Source organism: Heterocephalus glaber, unplaced genomic scaffold (assembly GCF_053883595.1).
Source record: "Heterocephalus glaber isolate CG9 unplaced genomic scaffold, H.glaber_assembly_v1.0 deba00001444, whole genome shotgun sequence".
NCBI lineage: Eukaryota > Metazoa > Chordata > Mammalia > Rodentia > Bathyergidae > Heterocephalus > Heterocephalus glaber.
This window is the reverse complement of record NW_028258297.1, coordinates 2,141,918-2,155,248: the sequence shown is the minus strand read 5'-3', so window position 1 is coordinate 2,155,248 and position 13,331 is coordinate 2,141,918.

The following is a 13,331-nucleotide window of genomic DNA, read 5'->3' as shown; positions in this document are numbered from 1 at the left end:
TGGTGTTCATGGTGGCTGTTTGGGTGCTGAGTTCCCCACACCTAGGGGGCCCACAACTGTTCAATCCTTGGACACTTCAAATGGCTGCACCAGGCCTTTTGCTTCCTTAGCCAGACACAGTTCATAGTGTGCTTTCTCCACTTTATCCAGAACCAGAACTTACACACACACATATACACACACACCTGTGTATACACATGCACTACCTCTACATGCGTACTCATGCACATACATGCATACACATCTCCTCATGCAAACATATACACACATGTGCATAAGCACACACCCCTGTGTGCATATTCAGGCATGCATACACACATGTCCCCACACATCTTCCTGTGCACACATGCGCACACATGCCTGTGTGCTCACACATGCACACAATGCACAGTGACTTCAAAGCTTAGGTCAAGTCTGCTAATGACACTACCATCTGGTGGGGATATAAATTAAGAAAAATGCCCCTTTCCTTCAACAGCACATTTGCAATGTTGAGACACCCAGAAACTCAACTGTAACCCCAAAGTGCCAGACTATCATACATGGCTAAATCTATACCCGCTGGAACACAGGAAGCAGAAATAAATTAACTGGAGATTTCTTGCCCAAACACAGGGCTGATTTGAGCTGAGACCATGAGCCAGCCTTCCTTCCTTCCTTCCTTCCTTCCTCTCTTCTTCCTTCCTTCCTTCCTTCCTTCCTTCCTTCCTTCCTTCCCAAGTCAATTCACCAAAACTCTGAATTAGAGGACAGTTCCAGGCATGTCTTGGCTGGATGTTTTTGACCAGTTACCTTTGAAACGCCTCTCTTCATGCATCCAGCACTCTGGGCAGAGGTGGCCAGCGCTCAGTGCTAAATGTGAGGATAGAGGGTGGGTGGGTGGCAGGCAGGACTTCTTGGGTGCAGACCTCTCTGCACAGCTTCGCCCCTCTGACCCCTCTGATCTCAGCTTCCTGCTTTCCATCACAACACAGCTTCCACCTCGGCCTACTGCAGCACACTCAATGTGCCCATCAAGTGAAATCCAGATTTTTTTTCAAATCACTTTACAACACATTCAAGCTTCATGACAGGCTTCATAATGAAATTCCAGTGGCTCCTTCCAGGTCAGGTGTGGCTGAGACATGCTGCAGACACATTCTTGGCTCACACCTCTTAGGATGAGTGGGTGATCCTGGTGAGGGGAGGGATCTGCTGTTCTAATTTGTCAGTATGCACTAAAAGTGAGAGAGGAAAAGAATCAGGCATGAGGATGTGTCTCACTGCTTTGTTTTTCAAATGGGGAGTGAACATATCAACATGCCCAGGCTTCCTGTTGCCAGAACCTAGGCCTCTCACTGGCCATGATGGAGATGGACAAACACACTTCCCCATCTGTCTTCAACTGAGCTTCAGGTCTAAGATGAGCCCTCACTCATCCACACTGAAGGAGAAGGCTGCTGTTCCCAGTTGAAGATGTTCTTACCCAATGAGTCTCTTTTGGTGCTCTCAGGGGGACACCAATTGCATCTGGGGCCATGGTCTGCTCTCTCCACCTTGATGATCTCCCCCTCCATGGGAGGGGCTCAGGATACTGTAACGGGTTGGGGAGCATGGCCCAATCTCTGGCCTGCTCCTTTTCCCACCTTCTTCACAAACACCTTCAATCGTGGATACTGGGCATGCAGGCTCTGCCCTCTGCCTTGGCATGGTGGCCACCATCCTCCCAGCCCATGTGTACATCACGGTATCCACTCCCATGACCACAGTGGGCCTTTCCTGCTCTGTGTGTGTTCTCACAAGGAAGATGCTGACCACTTCTCCATCTCAGCCGTGGTTGACGTGAGGCTGGGTCCTCTTCGCCTGACCCTCTCTGGGCACAGCGCACACCTGGGAGCTGTCCATGTCTTCCAAGGGGCTCTTCTTGGGAAGGCTCGGTGCCTACACAGGCTTCTCCCAGAACACAAGAAAAAGTCCTCTCTGCCTCAGGTTTCCACAACAGAGTCTCTATCACCACTTCACTTTTCTCTGACTTCTCAGAGATTGTTCTTGGGGACCCAATCCAGGAACCTAGTCTGCAGTTGGATCACTCCACCTAGAGGGACCATCTTCCAGGACTCTCCAACCCAAGGTTATACCACACACTTGTGTCAGAGCTTCCAAACCCTTAGACTGTTGGCACCCTGAATATCTTTCCTCATTTTCAAAGTTGATCTTTTGCTTACTCATAGCATGGCCTTTGAGATAGACATAAATGTTACATGTTTCAAGAATTTACTGTGAAAAAAAAAAGAATTTACTGTGGAGGAGAAAAAAATCAAATATTAGATTCTTTGTTTCTGCATACAACAAATTTCTGAAGTAATAATTGTGGCAGAAGTGTCATTGGAAGAAAAAAATAGAAACACTGAGAATGAAAATCCATTGGCAAATATTTCAAGATAAGACCAGGACAAATCCTTCAAGAGCGTCACAGTCCGCTGGGGAAACACATTAATTAGGGTGGGCTGAGCTGCAAGAACAGTGAGACCTCGCCAAACAGCAGTGGTGTTGAGATGAAGACAGATTTGCTAAAATCGCTGACAGCCTTGAACTCGTGTACAATTCCACAGGGAGCCCCAGGGTCCTGGCTGACATCCAGGGCGCCGTATTTAGCACAGGACAACCCTGTTAGCCAGGAAAGGGAAGTGTGGTGAGCACAGCAGAGAAGTCTGGGCCAGAACTGGGCTCTGGCCACACCTCAGCATGCATCAGGGAGCTGGGCACCTAAGGGAGTGGAGAGTGGGCTTTGGTGGGTATCAGTGCTGCAGTGTGACTCTCTGGTCATCAGAGATCTGTTTGTCGCTTTTCTCACACAGACAGCACATTCGCCTGCCTGCCCAGGAGAAGAATCCATCTGTCTCTTGCACTCAGCTCAATAGTCAGGGTTCCTGGGTGAGACTCAGCCCCCAATTTCAGGTCCAAATATGACTCCTCTTGGTCCCAAATCCTGGAAAACAAAAACAAAAGTGTCGTGCATCCCCTCTGCCCTGCCCTATATGCACCCAGCATGACATAGGCACAAAAGAACGGGCCAACAGGGGACTCATGTGTAGCTGGCCCTGTCCACAGCCATGGCAGACCCTCAGAAGGCCAACTCCTGCCAAGGCTGGGAAGTTCCTTGGCTGGTACCCCCGGGGGAAGTGCCTGTCCAGGGATTCCTCTGGGCTCTGGCCTCACCCTCTGGAAGGTCCCCATTGCCCACCACCATCTAGGGCCACATTGCACAGGCACTGGAACTGTATCCCTGCCCTGTCCTCACAGATGCACATCCAGGTCCTCTAAGCAAGCACACCTTGGTGCTCTTCCAGGAAAAGCCTTTGCAGCCAGGAATGTGGCCTGTGTATCAGCGAGACTTGGTGGAGTTAGTGGGATTGAGAAAAACCATTTCCGTGAGTCAATGACCTTCCTTAAAGATCTTTTTTCCTAGACATAGTTTATAAATCTCCATTATGTCTTAGTTTTTCCGCTCCCATTCTTCCCTCTCTGTCAATTTAATGGTGGCTTCCTGGAGGTTATGGCGTGGGTAAGAGGCTTTGGGGAACAGACAGTGCCCTTAATCTGCTCCTTGCTGCCTGGTTAGCTGCCTTTGTTTAATGGAGAAGTCTTAATGGGATTGGGAGCTCCCTGCCTTTTCAATCTTATTTCCTGCTGCTTGGGCTCTGGAAGCACTCTTCTGCCCAAATTTTTGGATTCTTTCTATTCCCTCTAATTTTTATTTGTAGGCCATTTAGTCATCACCTGGGGTCATCCCTCTCTTGTAAACCTTTGGGGTAAGTGACAAGGTGCAGGCAATGTCTTCCCATGCCTGCTCTTCCCTGCCAGGCCAGGGCCTCTCAGGATGGACCTGTAAGATGGATGGGATGGGCCTGGGGAAGGATTCTGGGGGCAAATACTGTAGATTCTCTTGGGACAGGGGTCTATAATGGCCCCAACTTGAAAGGGCATAGGGACACAATCACACCATGTTCCTCCTTGTCAGGCCCTCCTAACTAAAATTCAGGGTGGTACAGTTTGGCTAGGATGGGATGAGAATAATAAATGCATGCTGGGCTGAATCTCTCTGCTCCAGTCTAACCCAGTTCTCCAGAGGAGACAGGGACCATCCTGTTAAAGGCCTGTGTGCCATGGACATCTGTTTTCTTCAATCTTTGCCCCGTGAATGGTTGGATGCTGTCAGTAAGGAGGGTATAGATGCCTGACGTAGTGTGGGTCACATCTCCATAAACCCATCACAAATTGAAGGTTTTGCAGGTCAGAAACACATTGCGTGCCCCTAACCTGCCAAGCTTCTTGGCTCAGTGACACACCAGGCTATGAACTCTCCTGACTTCCTCTCATGAGCATGAAGCTGACTGACAGCCAACACTGCAGGACAGTCTCTTGGTATGTGGCATCAGTGCAGGAAGAGATCATACCATATTCAAACTCCACTCTACCAACCAGGTAGCACCTGCAAACCATCCTAAATTAAGAAATTTGTGGGTCAGGGCTGGGCGTGTGGCTCAGTGGTAGGGTGCTTGCCTAGCGTGTGTGGGGCTCTGGGTTCAACGTTCCAGAACAAAAAAAACGAAAAAGAAAAAAGTTTATAAAAATTGTAAGTCAGGGACAGTCCATTGTCAGGAAGGATGTTGTCAGTTTAGAGGAACACGGAAGTAGAAACTGAATGAAAAGTCGCCTTTTTAAAGCATGATTTTGAAAAACCAAAGCGGGATTAATGAAACAAAGCCTCTGGCTGTGAGCACAGAAGATGCTATGGGCACTGCCTGAGAGGAAAGACACCGTCTGCTCCCTTCCGTGCCACCTCCGAGGGCCTGCCCGCTGGCCCGCTACCCCACCAGGCTCTGGGGCTCAGAGGATTGTCACACTCGCAGGAGTGGACCCTGGCATCCTGTCACAGGGCTCTCTGTCCCAAACGGTGAGTCCAGCGGGAAGGAATTGAGTGCAGGTGAAAGGCAGCTGGAGGACTTGTCGCCCAAGATGACTGGCCCCGCGGCACTGCGTGATTCTGTAATGCAATGAAAGCCTTTTCATGTCACAGAGACATCAGGGATAACCTGATCTATCTCTAAAAAGAACTCAAAAAAATGGAACAAAACTGTTTAAAAGAGACATTATGAGACAACAAGAGAAAACAATAGAAAACAAATAAAACCCTTCCAGAAATAAAAGCTCTGGAATAAAAACTGGAATAGGAGTGGGTGGGAGGGAGGCTGCCGTCAAATAGCAGTTATGCAACATGGACAGAGACCAAGGAGATACAGTACCTAAGTAATATTTGCAAGAACCAAACAGACAAAAATATGCAGGCAGGAAACAAAAGAGAGGTTTCCTGAGGTGTTGGATGCTTCATTCTGCAAATCAAAACAATAGGTCCCAGCCAAAGAGGGACTGAGAGTCAGTGCAGCCTCACTCAGAAGGAGCCCTGGGCAGCCAGACACATAGCGTGGGTGTCTTCAAGGTAGAGTGAGGTGGGGCCAAGCTGGCCTCGGACTTCCTCAGGGCACCAGTGGAGGAAAACACTCCCAAAAGACCGTAGGGCAGTGTCTATGCAAGAAAGCAAATTGTCTTCCAATATGAAGACAAGAGACCCACAATCCTATGGGCAAAACCCCAGAAACAATGGTACCCAAGATCCCTTTTGGGGGGGGATGGTAAATCTCTCTCACAAAGAGATGAATCTAAATATATACAAATGGAGAAGCCAGTACCAACACACTGGGCTAGAGCAAACTTGGCTTTGCCAAGGGGTGATGCTGAACTCCGAATTCATACCATAACCCAGACACTAACTGAAAATGGGCCATAGATCTGAGCAGAAGATTGGAAACTACATAATTCTTAGAGGAAAACATAGGAAGGAGTCTTCTTGACCATGACCAAGGATGGCAGTAGTTTCTTTTAGATGTTGCTAAAAAATAAACCATAAAAGGAAAATCAGTCAATTTAATCAAAATTTAAAAATTTTGTGCTTCAAATGATGCCACTAAGGAAGTAAAAGGATGTAAAGGTTGAGAGAAAACATTTGCAAACCCTGTGTCTGATAAGGGACTTCTATCCTGATATATAGAGAATGCTTACAGTGAATTATAAAAAGACACATATAGTAGAGGATATGAACAGACATTCTCCCTAGAGAACATACAAATAACCAATAAATACTTGAAAAGATGCTCACCCTCATTAGGCTTCAGAGAAATGCGAATCAAAATCATGGTGAGCCAGCAGTTCAGGCCCACTAAGATGGCGATAATAGAAGGACAAAAACAAAAAGCATTGAGGATACCATGGAGAAGTCAGAACCCTTGCATTATGCAGTTACTGTGCAACACAGTTTGCCTGCTCCTCAGAATGTTAAGCACAGAATTACCACACAACCCAGCAATTCCCCTCCATGAGGCATGGAGATATATGTCCACAAAAAACCAGGTACACAACTGTTCACAGCAATAGTACTCACAACAGCCTAAAAGTGAAAATGGCCCACATGTCCTTTAGCTGATGAGTGGATAAACAAACTGTGGTCTATCCATACAGCGAGATATTATTTGACCCTAAAATAGAATGAAACTAATACAAGCCATTACATGTTCATACAGGCAATGTGCAGAAACTACTGTATTGCACAATGGGGGATGTTAGTCACAAAAGACCAGATATTTGGATGATTCCATCCTCACAAAATGTCCAGAGTAGACAAATATATATAGAGAGAAAGTAGATCTGTAGCCAACTGAGTGCAATGTGGAGGAATTTGTGAATTAATTGATGTAGAATTTTTTCTTATCTATAGATGTTATGGCTTATATCTTGTCCCTCCTACATCCCAAGTCTCCTTCACTCATAGATGGGAATTTTCAGAGATGGCTGAATTTAGGCTGGGTTTGTTTATCAGATATAGAAGTCTTCTGGAGTCTTTGTGGGTCTTCTATGTCCAGAATCATATCTTCTGCTATAGGGATAGTTTGGAATATCCTTTTACGTCTTTCTCGGGCCCGATTGCTCTCCCTAGAGTTGGTCGTCCTGTGTTGAAAAGGCATGGTGAGAGAGCACATCCTCCTCTCATTCCTGATTTAGAGAAAATGCTTTCAGCTTTTCCCATTCAGTGTGCTGTGGGCTGTAAGTTTGCTATTATGGCTTTTATCAGTTTGAGGTAAATTCCTTCTGTAGACATCAATGAAAATAGATATGAAAAAGGCAGAATTACACCAGACACCACTGGATCCAGAGGATTGTTAGAAACTATTTTGAAAACTTATATTCCTGGATAGTGGAGAATCTGGAAGGAATAGATAACTCCCTAGACCATATGACTGACCAAGATTGAACCAAAAAGACATAAAAATCCTGAAGAGAGCATTAGCATGGAATGAAGTTGATGCAATAATAAAGAAGAGCTCAGGATCCAATTGATTTACTGCTGAATCTTACCAGAACCTTCGAAAAGAACTAACACCAGTACTCTTTAAGCTTTTCCAAGTAATTGAAAGGAAAGGAGTGCTTTCAAATTCATTCCATGGAGCCAGCATTGCCCTTTACCCAAACCAGGTAAGGACTCAACATAAAAGAAAAACTGCAGAGCAACAGGCCACTATCCTTGGTGAATACCGATGCAAAAATCCTCAATCCAATACTTGCAAACAGAATTGAACAACTCATTAAAAAGTTCATGTACTCTGACCAATTTGGCTTCATCCTAGGGATGCAAGGATGGTTCAACACACAAAAATCAATAAATGCAATCCACCACATAAGTAGAGTCAAGAATAAAAGTTCATCTCCAGAGATGCAGAAAAAGCCATCAACATGATCCAATATCTCATCCCTTCGTAGCACAGAATGTATTTTAGAGTGATGAGACTGTTCTAGAATTAAAGATCAATGACACTTTCACTCTTTTGTGGATCTACTAAAACCACTGGATTGTTTGTTGTAAATGAGTAATTTTGTGGAGTCTCAATTCTGGCTCCATGGAGTTGACATAAAATATATAATAAGTCTAACATCTATATGCACCTCATAATCATTTAATATTAAATATCTGCACATTTTTAAAGCTAGTGACTTGCTAGGAAATCTTTACAACTTCCATTCTGTTAATTTATGTCCAGTGTGTAGATCATAACTACCCCCTTCCATTAACTCAAATCCATGTGTGCACTGCTTGCTCTATGTTGTGCTCTATAGCATGTGTTCTAATGCATTGGTCTTTTATTTCCCATGACCATGTGGAGCATACCATTATTATTAGCCCCCTTTTACAGGGTAAGAAACAGACTTGCTTGGTGAAGCTGTTTGTCTTGGGTGACCCAGCCAGAGAGAAGTGAGCCCAAGATCCACACATGAGCAGAATTCCTCCAGGTCTGGAATCTCAGCCCCTTCCCTCCATTGCTTCTTCCAGAGAAATTATGTGCAGTTCTTTTATTAAAGGCTAGGTAGGTCAGAACCCAGCTTTATTTTATGAGTGCATTTTATCCAGATTACACATTTCCCTGCCAGTCAGTCAAGATATTTTTCAATCTGTGCAGCTCCACACAAATGAGTCTGCTGTACCTTTCTCCAAATATTAATGTTGGCTATTTCTGGGTTCTGAGAGTTGTGAAAACTTTACTTTCTTTTTTGTTGGCTCTGAGTCACTTGGCTCTCTTATAATAGGCCTGTGACATTTTTACAGGTACAAAACATCATTGTTCTTTTAAAATGGAGAGAGACCAATGGAACGAAGATAGAAATAATAGATGAGTGGGTGCATATTTCATATAGATGATCGAAGGATGGATAGACAGCTGATATAGAAAGGGTTAAATTAAGTACATGGATGTATAAATAGGTGATGGATAGATAGATGATGGGTAGATAGATAGATGACAGATGGATGAGAGAGAATCTAGCAGCCATTTGGTACCACTGAACAGATTCTGTTCCAATCCCAGCTCTGTGGACTTGGAATCTGACCTGAGAGCCACACACTGTCAATGGTGCCCTGAGTGGTTCCATTCAGCAAGTTTCTCAGTCACTACTTGGACAACTGGTATGTGGTATACTGCTGGAGACTAGATATCCTGAGTTGAGTATCAGGTTCAAGTCCACCACCCACCCTAAGATATGATCCAGGCCTCAATGGGCCAAGTGTCCCCACCTTTATGAGCTGTTGGGCAGGAAGACTGCAGCTCCTTGTCAGGTTATATCAGTCTTTCCTGTTGCAGAGAGTGGTGTGACAATCATAACTACATGTGGCAGCATCTTCCAGGTTGTTTGTCCGTGTTTTCCTCCCTAGCTTTCTCTTTAATGTCTCCTTAACTAGTGCCTCAAGCACAGCCTTGCAAGACCTCACTCAAGACTTCATTCTCTCCCTTCCATCTCCGCATCATCTCTCCTGATGCCTGATCAAAGCCTTTCTTTGGCACTTGCATGAATTTAGTTCTATTTGCTTCACTTCATAGATTCACACCCTTTCCCTAAAAAGCCCTAGCCTTCCCAGGAGTTTCTTCAAGTAATAACTCATCCATTCCTTCATGCATATTTTACTAATTCCTGATGTATCCTGGGTCAGGGACAACTCCCCAGGCTGGGACAGGAAGTACCAGTCTGGTCCACTTCCTAGTTTTCTGCATTAGCACAAGAAGCTATGAACTTAGGAGGGGATCAAAGCAGCCACAAAATAAGCTACACTTCCTTGGTCAGTCTCACCTTTAATCATGTAGAGAGCACAGCATGTCTGAAAAGGCACCCAGTAATTTCCAAAGTACCTCACAGGAAAGGTAATGAAGGGAAGACAAAACTCTCCTGCATTCCTTCATTCATTCGCTAGTGATGGAGGTGCTCCAGTTGTCAGGAGGATGAGTTGGCAGAGCACATTCCTAGCTGGCCAGGAGCTCCAGGCCTTGGAGGCTGACCCAAAGACATTACCAACAGAGAAGCAGAAGGAGGGACAGGGATCCCTCTGTCCGGGGGCAGGGAGGGCCTTGATTCAGCTTGGCTAGATAACTGGGAGCCAGCTGAGGAGCCAGAGTGGGCACGGGGACAGTGTGAATGAAGCCAGGAGGTGTGAATGGATGTCAACCTGGTGTCATGAACAGGTCCACCCTGGAGGAAGGGCAGGGTGGATCTGGAGAGTGGGAGGGAGGCCAGCGCAGCTGTCAGCATCCTGAATTTGCACAGAGAAACTGTCATGAACCCAGTGGTGGGCTGTAGCAAGATTTCACCCAAGGACCCACGAGATGGGAACCCAGCCTTCAGTGGTGACCCATAAGGGGCAGAGAGACCAGGTACACACGTTACTCCAGGTGGAAAAGGCCAGAACTATGGGCTTGGGGGTGGGGAGGAGGAAGGACCGAGCCAAGAGAACAGGAGGCAGGTGTGCAGGTCTGTGAGCAGATGAGGGGGAGAGGGGAAACCCTGAGGGCACAGAGCTGCTGCAGGTGAGCCCGATGGATGGGCAAGGGTGCCACAGGTGAAATGGGGCTGCCCACACAGGGGCAGTCTCTCTCTGCACCCAGCTCCACGGTGTGGGGCAGACACCGATGAGAGATGGTGGATGCGCCACCAGGAACGCAGTGAGGAGGACCCTGTCTCCATCCCTGGGGTGCAGAGGTCTAGGTCCAGAGCTTTGGCAGAGCCACAGTGCAGGGGAGACCTGGCAGCAGTGCAAAGCATCACAACTGTCACATTGGTGTTTGTCAAATCACGCTTTAGCCACCTCCTGCTGGATGAAGGACCCTGCTTTTCCTACAAACTCTTTCCTCACTAAAATCAAACTACAGCACAGCCTCTAATCCTCACCTTTACCTCCTAAGTGGTTGTTGAGAAAAGAGAAGCCATTGAGGTGGCCCAGCAGGGGCCACACAGCGACAGGTTCACACCCTACCCTCCTGCTTGGGGCACAGGTGACCTGTGCGAAGGGCATTTACCCATGAACAGCCTGCCCACCACGCAGTGGGGTGCTCCGTCACCACTGCCACCCTGCACCTTGACTCCAACCTCCCACATTTTATTCCTGCAGCAGCAGAATCTGGGCAGGAATAACCATATTTGTGAGAAAGCACCATGTCCTGCCATAAGGGCAGATATACATGAGATTAAATTAAAAGTTGAGCACCCGGTTTGGTCTTTGCAGATAACTGATGAGCCTGGTCTCCTCGGCCTCTAGAGCACATGGGCTGTAACAGATGCTTCCGCTCCCAAATGTGCCCATTTACATCTGACTCCCAGCAGTGCCCCTCGGTGACACCGTGACTTATGCACACCTGTGACACAATCCTTGTGTGCAGCTGCTTTGGCAAACTCAGCCCAGAGCTCTGCCTTCCTCCAGACCCTGGTCAGCCTCTTCTTGGACTAAGCAGCTCTTGTGGTCATTCCTGGGACCCCTCAAGTATGATCACTGTCAGGATAGCAGGGTCCTGGAAGATGATGGTCTGCATCATCCCTGCCTCCAAGGTCTCTGGGAGCATCAGGTGAGCACTCGTGCGTCACCGGAGCATCCTGGGTAAGCCTGGGCTTCTGGGAATTCTGGGGAAGTCCTCCAGGTTTCCACCTCATGGAAGGGGTGGTGCTTTCTAGATGCAACTCCTGCAGTCAGCCAGGACAGCACTGCTCCCCCCTCCCCACCACCACCACTAGCAGCACCGCCCGAGTCTGCCTCACACAGATTTCTCCTTGTGCCTGGCTTCCAATAATTCACATCAGTGTCTTCATCTTAGTCCAGGCTTTCAGATGAAGAAACTGGCTTGCTCCACCGTGGGATGAGAGGGTGAACCAGACTGTGCAGTGGGAGCCCCTGCTGTTTCCTCACTCGGTGCTTCTTTTCTAACTTCAAACTGATGTGGAACATAGATGCTGAAAAGTACATAAGGCCACCCTTCTCTGGTTCTCAGGAGCAGAGCATCCCATCCAAGTGGCATTCAGACCCTCGGAGGAGCTCCTTGGGGCTCCCCTGGCACCCCATATGGGCACCCTGTCTCCTGACCTCTGCCTCTGCACCCCCAGGTCGAGGATCCACGAAGGCTCTTTGTTCTGTGGTGTTGCCAGCCCAGCTTTCCCAGAGTCATGCTTGCCGGTCTCCCCTGCTGTTGCATTTCCTCTGGGACCATGGGCTGCCAGATTGGCACTGCTGTGCAGCTTTCCATGGAGCGACTCTGTGACGTGCATTGTCTGTCCTGCTGCCAGTGAGAACTTGAGTAGGGCCCTGACCTTGGCCACTGAGCAGGCGGCTGTGACCCCGAGGGTCCCTGGCCATGGTGAGGATGCACATGCACTTCTACAAGGGGATGCAGACTGGGGAGCTATGAGAAGCCTCGAGAGATGTTGCCAGAGAGATCAGAAGATCACACCAGGCTCCGGGCTCCAAGTGCCCTGGGCCTGTTTCCACTAGTTAGGGAGAGAGGGCAGGTGCCCGGGCCCTGGAAGCCAGGGTGCTGTGAGGTCCCTTGCTCCCAGACTCCGTCCTCAAGGCCCCACCTCTCTGTCTGTGAATCCAACATTTAAATGAGGCTGTGTTCCTCCAGGGAGGGAGAGAAAGTCCAAGATCGTGACCCGGAACAGGAGATGCCTTGTCACCGCAGGCAGGAAAATTGTGCAAGAGCAACATCCTGTCAGCAGCACCCTGTGGGCTGGGGAGTGGCTCAGCGTGGGCACTTGTGCAGCTTGCATGAGGCTCCGACCCCATCAGTGCAAGATGACAGCACTCATACTCACCTCCACTGGGGAGAGGGAGTAAGAATGTGCAGGGCCTCTGGGAGTGGCCGGCACAGGCTAGAAGACCCTCTGTGACCCGGGAGGCTCCACACCCAGGAAGGCGAAGCCCTGATTAAAAATCCCACACCTTCCTTCATTTGCATTTCTATAGTGTGTTTCATCCCAACATCAAAGTTCCTGCTTAGCATCTCTCCTGCGGGGTTCAAATGGAAAATGTCATATCACAGTCTCCTTTCACACCTAATTAGGGGGCTGGATGTTAGGGCTGCCTGGCCCAAGAGCCAGGAGGGCCCCTCCTTCCCCCACTCCTGGAGGCACATCTGCTGGGCGCCTCTGGGCAAACTCAAAGGTGAGCAAACTTTCAGCTCAGTCCATACAGCACTGGTGCACAACACCTCCAGCTCATTAGGACTTCAGGGAGGCAGCTCCCGGAGGCTGTTCATGACTACAACTTATGGAGGTAGAAGAAAGGGTGGCTTGTGCCTTGTCCTGGGACCTGGGGCCTCTAGGACACTTGGGCCTTCTGCCAACTTTGAGGCAGTACCATAACTCAGACCCCAGCGGACACCCCCAGGGCAATGAGGGAAAGCCGATGTGGCCCTTATCGAGTTGGGCTACCT